Raw genomic sequence first — 9777 nt, 5'->3', positions numbered from 1 at the left:
AAGGGGACGCGGAATACATGTAAAGTAATCAGAGTCAGCTCACCACGTTTCGGGCTCGCCACACTTTATAAAAATCAACTCCACGCCGACGTGGATAGTGGAGGTATGAACAGGTCGAGAGGACGCATACCGCATCTGCTCACCATGCTTCAGGCTGGCGTGGAAAGTGGGGTTTTGAAATGGAGGCATTTGCCAAATTAATTATTGAAGACTGTTGGGTTCAATTCCCATTCTCCAGGAACCACCTCCTTGCGAATCAGGAAGTCTGCTATGATATTTTCTGGACCTGGAATGTATACTGCTGAGATTGACAATAGATTTTCCTCTGCCCAAGACATTATTCTTTCCGATACTTCCATTCGGAATTTGGCTCTGGTACCGCCTTGATGATTCACATATGACACCACTGTTCTGTTGACTGTCAATTCTCAAATGGGTATTTTGAACTTGTTGCGTAAGACAACCCACTGCCTTCCAAACCGCTAATAACGCTCTTGCATGTGAAGACCTCAGACTCTCCTTCTGCGACCAAGTTCCTTGCACTGATGTTCTCAACTCATATGCTCCCCAGCCCACTAGACTTGCATCTGTCGTCAAGACCAAGTAATCTGGACTCTTCAGACTCAGGAATCTCAAATCAAGGTCTCTTGTCCACCAGGTCAATGATTTCTTTGTTTTGCTATGCAATGAAACCAACTGACTGTCGTTGTAATTGCCTTTTGTAAAGGGAAGAAATTGCCACTGTAGTATTTGCATCCTCCACAGTATTATATGGATACAGGAAGCCATCATGCCCAGCATTTGAAAAAACCAAGAACAAAGGAAATTTCTTCTTCTGTAACAATGTTTTTGCTAGAAGATTTATCTTGCGGCATCTTTCCAGTGATAGGGCTACCGTAAATTATCTGGTGTTTATCCTTACTCCCAGAAACTGGATCTTTTGAGTCGGTTCTAACTGACTCTTCTCTCCATTTATCACCCAGCCGTGTTTTTGCAGAAATTTGTCACAATTTTGACATTCTGCTGTACCATTTGTCTGGATACTCCTATTATGAGTAGGTCGTCCAGATATGGGCAAACCTGGATCTTCATCTGCCTTAGCTCTGCCATCAGAGGTACCAGTACTTTTGTAAATAACCTGGGAGATTTTTGAGCTCAAAGGGAAGACAAGTGAATTTGAAATGATGTTCCATAACTGCAAACCTCAGAAACTTCCTGTCCTTGGGACATGGTAATAGGCATCTCGTAGGTCTATTGACGCTAGAAATTTACCGTTCTTTATTCCCGTAATTATGGAGCTCATACTTTCCATGCGAAATTTCAAAGTCTTTATCAAAGTGTTAAGATTCCTCAGATCGAGGATGGCCCTGAAACCACCTGTGATTTTCTTTACCAAGAACAGGTTCGAATAGAACCCCTTTTTTCTCTGTAGTTGTGGTACAACTTCTATTGCTTCCATATCTAGTAACTGTTTGATTTTTGCAAATAATTCTCTTTTTTGAACTTTGTCTTTCAGTGTTCTTGAAATCATGAATCTGTCCTGATAAGGGACGGTCAGAAATTCGATCTTGTATCCATTTTGCATTATATCTAAAACCCATCTGTCTGAGATGGATTTTTCCCAGATCTTGGAAAACTGTAGAAGTCTTGCTCCCACTTTCAGTGGAGTGTCATGATCTTGCTCCTCTACGAAAGGACTGGTGAAATGCTTGTCTTGACGTGTTCGTGTTACCCCTTCTGAAATAAGGTCGTCCTGGGCGGTAGCTTTTGGCTTCTTTATAATTCTGTCTTTTAGAGACTGGAATAGGAAATTTATTCCTTTTGTCTTGTGGTAATTTTGTAGATTTTCCACCCGACAGCTTCTGGATCATGGTGTCTAAGTTAGACCCAAACAAGCAGGTAAACAAAAAACCACAGGGTAGTTACGCTAAACTATGGTGTGCAGTTAAATTAAGAATAACATTTATTTAATATTGACATTATTAAAAAGAACAATTCATGGCTTAAAAAAACAAAATATGTATGATAATAAACAGAAAAAAATTGATTACTAAATTCATTAATACGTGCACAAATAACTGCAGCAATCATTTTTTTCTGTTTATTATCATACATATTTTATGTTTAAGCCATGAATTTATTCTTTTTAATAATGTCAATAATAAATAAATGTTAACTGCACACCATAGTTTAGCGCAACTACCCTGTGTTTTTGTTTACGTATAAAGGGAGTGACGCCCCTTGTTTTTGTTGCAGCTTGACAAGGCAGGTTCATACAGGCGCCCTTTTTCAGATACCTAGGTATCAGTCTTTTTTCTTTCCGCCGTCAAAGGGTAGCATAATAAGTCTATTCTTAGAACTCCATGGTTTAAGCCACAAGGCTCTCCTAGCCGTAACACCTGCTGCCATAGTCTTAGCCGCCACAGACAATGAATCTAGAGCAGCTTCACATAAATATTCAATACCTTTCTGCATTATTTCAACATTTCTAATTAGGTACTGTTTGGAAATTTTATCTTCCAAGTCTGTATGCAAGTTGGTTCCCCATAATCTCCGAGCTCTTGCTACTGATGCTGTGGCCACACTAACTTTAAGAGATGTTGAATGTACCTTACGTAAGGCATTTTCCATTTTTCTATCCATTGCATCACGAAAAGCAGCCCCATCTTCTACTGGGATAGTGGTCTGATACAATTTCTGCCACTGCCCCATCCACTTTAGGAATAAGGCACCAATTCAGAAATTCTTTGTCTTTGTACGGGTACATCTTCTCCAGTCTATTGGATGACCCCACTCATCAACATTCCACCACTCCTTGGTTATCATATCTCTAACCACCTTATGTACCGGAAATGCTCTGGACTTCTTTGATTTGTCCTGAAATAATGGATTTTCTTCTATAGTACATGGCCTTATAAATATTATTTAACAGGCTTTCCACCAACTCTAAATTAAATGCTCTTGCATCTTCTACTTCTCCAGAATCATTTCCAGTATCATCCCCTAGGGTCAGCCAACCCCTCAGAGGAATCAGCTTGGTCCCTAGATCTTTTAGGAGTCTGCATTTGCATAAACTCTTCTTTGGAAACAAATGATTTCTTCATCCACTCCATTAGGTTTTTCAATACATCTGTTTCATCAACCCGTTTTGTCACTTTAGCTTGAGACTCCACACAAAGTCACTTTTTGAGCTGACGTAAGTGTATTCACAGGCCATGCAGGTATAAGACAGACTTCATTTTAGCAGTCCTCTTCCTATGAACAGGTGATGAAGGCACACTGCAATAACCAGAAAGAGTATAACTAACAAGCTAAAAAAATAAACATTTAATGCCCATAAAACAAAGGATTACCGTACTTGGGCATCATCAGGCTTAGGGGAAGAAGGCACATCCATCCTGTGAACCGGTAGTATACTGCACAGAAGACAGAGAATCTGGCTCTCACAGCACAGGTTTAATTGGCACACCTTAACCCTTTCCTCTCCACTCAAAGTGCCTTAAGGATGGTCAAGCGGAACTAAAGTTTCTGCCCGAGTTCCCGGGGGAAGCTTTAGCAAGCGCACCTGTACTTGGCGCCAGGCGGAAATGAAGGCTTTCGCTCACTTACACCCCTTCTGCCGTTGACGTCGCTGCTGCAGCATGTCTCTTCTGATCCAGATAACTGTACCATTACTGCCCAAGCCCAGACTGGCCCTCGACCGCTCTTTAACTCATCCACACTGGTCGCTTGACGCCCAATGCGACTCCTTGGACGCCGCAATCAGACATCCAGGTGGTGCACTACAGGTACCAGCATTTACATAATACTGTATGGGTGAGATATTATGGCAGGTAACCCAGTATGTGAGGCAGAAATCGCCAACCACACTCCTCACATACTCTTCCTCTCCCCGGGGAGCCACCCCACCAGCTTCTGCTGGAAATAGGTAATCCTGGTTCTAAACAAAATTAAAATCCCTGCACTGTCCAACGAACGGAGACAGAAAGAAAAGACACAGAGGAAAGGGAGGCAGCCAATATACCAAGGGCGGCCGGTCCCTGAAAATCATTCCTGTCTAAATCTAGGAGGAGGGAAGATATCCCAGTGTCATGGCTGCCATGGGAATCGTAGGAGAAAACATTTGTGAGGTCTTGGATAATTTTATTGCGCCATTTGCACCTTAACTTTTCTAAAGGATTCTGCGCTTTCTATAGAATCCGGTATTTACATCAATAACTGAACAAAATAAGTATAATTATGGATGAATTGTTTTATTTAACATTCCATATTGTTGCCATTATACTTGGTCTAAAACAGTTCCTATCTAAATATAAATTGCATAACAATTCTAAACATTATATACTGACAAGTATGGATGACTTGCTTTCCTCTTAATTTTTTTATATGGCCATTATTATGAAGAAAGAAAAGACCCGCTTTTAAACTTAACCCCTTCCCGACATTTGACGTACATTTACGTCATGGTCGGGATGTACTTCCCGACACATGGCATAAATGTACGTCATGCCATTTAACTGTCACCGCGTCTAGAGACGCGGTGACAGAGGGACGATGTCTGCTGTCCCTGACAGCAGACATCTTCCCTCATTGCCCAGGGGGGGGGGGCAGCGATGCCCTCGCCCATCGGCGATCGCTGTGATTGGCTGTTCAATGTGAACAGCCAATTACAGCGTTTTTCTGTGTACCGGCGAATAACGTTCGCCGGTGACACAGGGATCGGTGGTGATTGGTGCTGTACAGCACCAATCACCACCGGGTGTAAGGGCGACACTGGTGGTCACCCCACCTGCCCCCAAAGACTGTGATTGGTCCGTCGGACCGATCACAGCCATTTCACCTCAGATGAAATAACGGAGACAGCCCTGCAGCCGCCATTCCGGTCAGGAACAGCGTGCAGAGCGGTCTCCGTGCCCATCTGTGCCCTATACTGACCTGATCAGCGTTGGTGCCAGCTCCTGGTGTGACTTCCTTGTGTGACTTCCTTGTGCTGCTGCTGCTGCAGCAGCGTCATTGTGTCAGAGATTTAAATTGTGTGCTTTAATTTTGTATCTGCTGCCCCCCTTTTGTGCTGATCACTATAAACTAAGTGATCAGCACCTTTTTGGGGTGCAGGGTTTTTTTTTTTTATATATATATACCCTGTCAGGTTACACCCACAGTTGTGTGCCTGCTGCCCCTCACTGCTAATCAGTGGTGCATCACTGATCAGCATTTTTTTTTTTTTTTTGAGGGTGTTGTGGGTTTTTTTTTTTTAATTTTTTTTACACCCACGGTGCTTTTGTGGGTGTCCTGTGGCCGCTGAGCGCTGATCAGTGACGTACATCACTGAACAGCATTTTTGGCACAGGGTTGATATCTTTTTTCAGCAGCAGTTTTTTTTTTTTTTTTTGGAGAGTGCTGTGGGCTTTTTTTTTTAAATTGTTTTTACACCCACGGTGCTTTTGTGGGTGTCCTGTGGCCGCTGATCAGTGACGTACATCACTGAACAGCATTTTTGGCACAGGGTTGATATTTTTTTTCAGCAGTTTTTTTTTTTTTGGAGAGTGCTGTGGGCTTTTTTTTTTAAATTGTTTTTACACCCACGGTGCTTTTGTGGGTGTCCTGTGCCCGCTGAGCGCTGATCAGTGACGGACGTTACTGACCAACATCTGTGCTCAATTTTTGGCGCAGGAGCTTTTTTTTCTTTTAAACTTACACGTGTTAAAGCACTACATACACACTACATACCCCCCGTGTTGAAATAAAGTTTGTACCCCCCCCCTACACTATACACGTGTTGAAACACTACACTTAAAAATAATAAATATGTCCCAATCATCGCAAAGACTGTTTTCAGCGGAGGAGGCATATGCCCTTCTTGCCTCTGACACTGACACAGCCAGTGAAGTAAGCGATGAATTGGCATTTGTCTTAAGCTCCTCTTCCTCCTCTAGTGATGAGGGACCCCCTCAAAGACGCCCCCGTAGAGCAGCTGAGACCCCCCCCCCCCCAATGATTGATCTCGTATGGACCCCACCACCAGACAATTTTGAGCCCCAGGTTCCTGAGTTTTTGGCCAACCCAGGAATCCAATTTGATAGTACAGGCCTCAAAGAAATTGACTTTTTCAAAGTCTTTTTCTCTGATGATTTTATAAATTTAATGGTGGACCAAAGTAATTTATATGCCCAGCAGTTTATTGCCCAAAACCCCACGTCATCATTTGCTAGGTGGACCCCTGTAGATGCAGTAGAGATGATGACGTTTTGGGGTCTGGTGTTACATATGGGCATAGTTAAAAAGCCAGAAATTAGGCAATATTGGAGTACAGATGTTCTGTACAGCACCCCACTTCATCGTATGGCCATGACCCGGACTCGTTTTGAGACGATCCTTAAATTTTTGCATTACAACGATAATGCACAGTGCCCACCCAGAGATGATCCCACCTTTGACCGGCTATTCAAAGTCAGGCCGGTCATTGATCATTTCAGCGTCAAATTTGCTGAGATGTACAGCCCCCAAAAATTCATTTGTGTAGACGAGTCCCTTATACATTTTAAAGGAAGGGTTAAATTCCGCCAGTACCTTCCCAATAAGAGGGCAAGGTATGGCATAAAAATGTATAAGCTGTGCGAAAGTACCTCAGGGTACACCCACAGGTTTAGGGTATATGAAGGGAAGGACACAAGAATTGAACCGCCAGAATGCCCCCCCCTCCCTCGTAGGTGTTAGTGGAAAGATTGTCTGGGATTTAGTGCACCCCTTCCTGGATAAGGGTTATCACCTCTATGTGGATAACTTTTACACCAGCATCCCCCTGTTTAAGGCCCTTGGTTCAAGAGGTACAGCAGCTTGCGGTACTGTGCGCAAGAACCAAAGAGGCCTCCCAAAAACGCACGTTGCCCAATTACTGAGAAAGGGTGAAAGCAGGGGAATATGCACCGAAAATATGTTGTTGGTCAAATATAAGGACAAGAGGGATGTCCTTATACTGACAACAATTCACGGAGACAGTATCACCTCCGTCCCTGTACGAGGTACCAGTACCAACACCTCAAAACCTATTTGTATCCTAGATTACAATAAGTACATGGGCGGAGTGGATCTTTCAGATCAGGTACTGAAGCCGTACAGTGCCCTGTGGAAAACAAAAATCTGGTATAAGAAGCTGGCCGTGTATATCATCCAGATGGCACTGTATAACGCTTACGTACTATTCCGTTCTACCAGCCAGACGGGGACATTTATGCACTTTCAAGAGGAAGTCATAAAGGGCCTAATATTTGGGAACCAGCAGGCAGAGGGCCCCAGTACTTCTAGTACTGGCCCCAGTACTTCTAGTACTGGCCCTCGTATTGTATCAGGGCAGCATTTTCCTAACAAAATCCCCTCCACTGGAAAAAAGGGCAGGACACAAAAAAGGTGCAAAGTTTGCTATAAAAAGAGAATACGAAAGCAAACTATTTTCCACTGTGAAACTTGCCCCGACAAACCCGGCCTATGTATGAAGGAGTGCTTTAAAATATACCACACATCTATGGATTATTAGGTTCATCATTTCACCGTGCTTCGGGGGTCTTGCTAATGCGACATAGCACCCACCATTCATTCCACCAGAATCTGTGCTGCAAAATCCAAATATCACTCCTTCCCTTATGAGTCCTGCCATGCACCCAAATGGTATTTTTTGGTCACATATGGAGGCATTGCCGTACTCGGGAGAAATTGGGGCACAGATTTTGGGGTGCTTTGTCTCCTTCATTCCTTGTGAAAATGAAAAATTTTGAGCCAGAATTTGTGTAAAAAAAATGTAATTTTTCATTTTCACAGCCCAGTTGTACCAAAATTGGTGAAACCCCTGGGGGTTTGAAATTTACACTATACCCCTAGATAAATTCCCTGAGGGGTGTAGTTTGCAAAATGGGGTCACTTGTGGGGGGTTCCTAACTTTTAGCATCTTATGGTGCCTAGAAACCTACATGGTGCCTAAAAAATCTCATAAAAAGGAGGCTCCAAAATCAAGTAGGTGCTTCTTCTATTATGAAGCCTGTGGTTTGGTCAACGTGCACACTAGGGCCACATATAGGATATTTATAAAAACAAAAGAATTGGGGGAATCAATTTTTAGTAACATTTCTCTAGTAAAATCTACTGTGTTCCTTAGAAAAATGTATTAAAATTGAAAATCTGCACAAAAAAAAATGAAATTTTGAAATTTCACATACACTTTGTTTTAATTCCTGTGAAACACCTAAAGGGTTAACAAACTTCCAAAATGCTGTTTTGAATACTGTGAGGGGTGCAGTTTTTGAAATGGCATCATTTATGGGGGTGTCTCACATACAAGTCCCTCAAAGTCACATCAGAACTGAACTGGTCCCTAAAAAAAAATCAGTGTTTGAAATTTTCTTGAAAATTTGAGAATTTGCTATTCATATTTTAAGCCTCCTAGTGTCCAAAAAAATTAAAAGGAGGTTGAAATAATGATGAAAACATAAAGTATACATATGGTCTATGTTAGTTATTAACTATTTTGAGTGGTATGATTATTTGTCTCACAAGCAGAAAATTTAACATTTTGCAAAATTTTCAATTTTTTTACGACATTTTGGTATTTTTCACAAAAAAACACAGACTGTATCTACCAAAATTTACCACTAATTTGAAGTACAATGTGTCACGAGAAAACAATCTCAAAATCACTGGGATAAGTAAAAGCAAAAAAAAGTTATCCCCACTTAAGTGATACCTGTCAGATTTGAAAAAAACGTCTGTCAGGAAGGCAAAAACAGGCTGCGGCGGTAAGGGGTTAACAACCGGTGGGTAAAAACAGAACAGCTGCTAAGCATGTAGTATTGTTCAGGGAGAAAGTTGCCGCCGCACTCAGAAGTGATTCAGACGCAGGTCTGAGTTCCAAGCCTCACTTTGAAAAAGGTGGGGTCACGTTAACGGAACTACCAGTCAAAACGTATTGTGTTATAGGAAATGTAGTTTGCAATTAGCGGACACCTCTATACACTAGGAATTTTTTCCAGACATAAAAACGCCTCTTTTTGGACAGGAGGCAAACTGATTTTTGGCCTTGACAAAGACTTCTGTGGGAATTGAAACGCATTGGTCCATCATGTAGGACAGGCATGTCCAACGCTGGCCCTCCAGATGTTGTGAAACTACACATCCCAGCAGGCTTTGCAATAGTTTTAGCATTCTCTAATAGCAAAACTGTGGCAAAGCATGCTGGGATGTGTAGTTTCATAACATCTGGCCAACGTTGGACATACCTGATGTAGGAGAACCAGGAGTGCGGACTCACACAGTTACTGGTGGAAGCTTGGGACTGGTACTTCTGTTTTGCACCAGGACATTGCACACAGGCACTTTAAGAACTGCCAGTCTGTTTCATCCGGTCTGGTAAATTGTGATTTGTCCTGCCATTTCTGGATTTTTCCTTGCTGCTATTTTAAATCCTGTCATTGCGATTTTATCATCTATGTAATTTTTATCTTGTGGTGTATGAATTTGTTTTGTGTATGTATTAAATGGCACTTCACTATGCATATACCTTTCTGATTCTCTCCACATAACTGTTCCATCAGAAGGAATTAGGAGGTTAAAAAGCTAGAACTATTGGACAACAAGCACATGGTAAGTTAAGTGACAATTGTTTTAGGATTTTTTTTCAGGATTACTATACTGAAATGTCACAAATGAGAAATTCCTGCTCTTGCAAATAAATTAATTGTCCAGTAAAGACCAGAGCGTGACTCGTAACCCTTTGAGTGCAAAGTGAAT

The sequence above is a fragment of the Crinia signifera genome, chromosome 1 (genome assembly GCF_055691185.1).
Source record: "Crinia signifera chromosome 1, ASM5569118v1, whole genome shotgun sequence".
NCBI classification, from domain to species: domain Eukaryota; kingdom Metazoa; phylum Chordata; class Amphibia; order Anura; family Myobatrachidae; genus Crinia; species Crinia signifera.
This window is presented reverse-complemented; position numbering follows the sequence as displayed.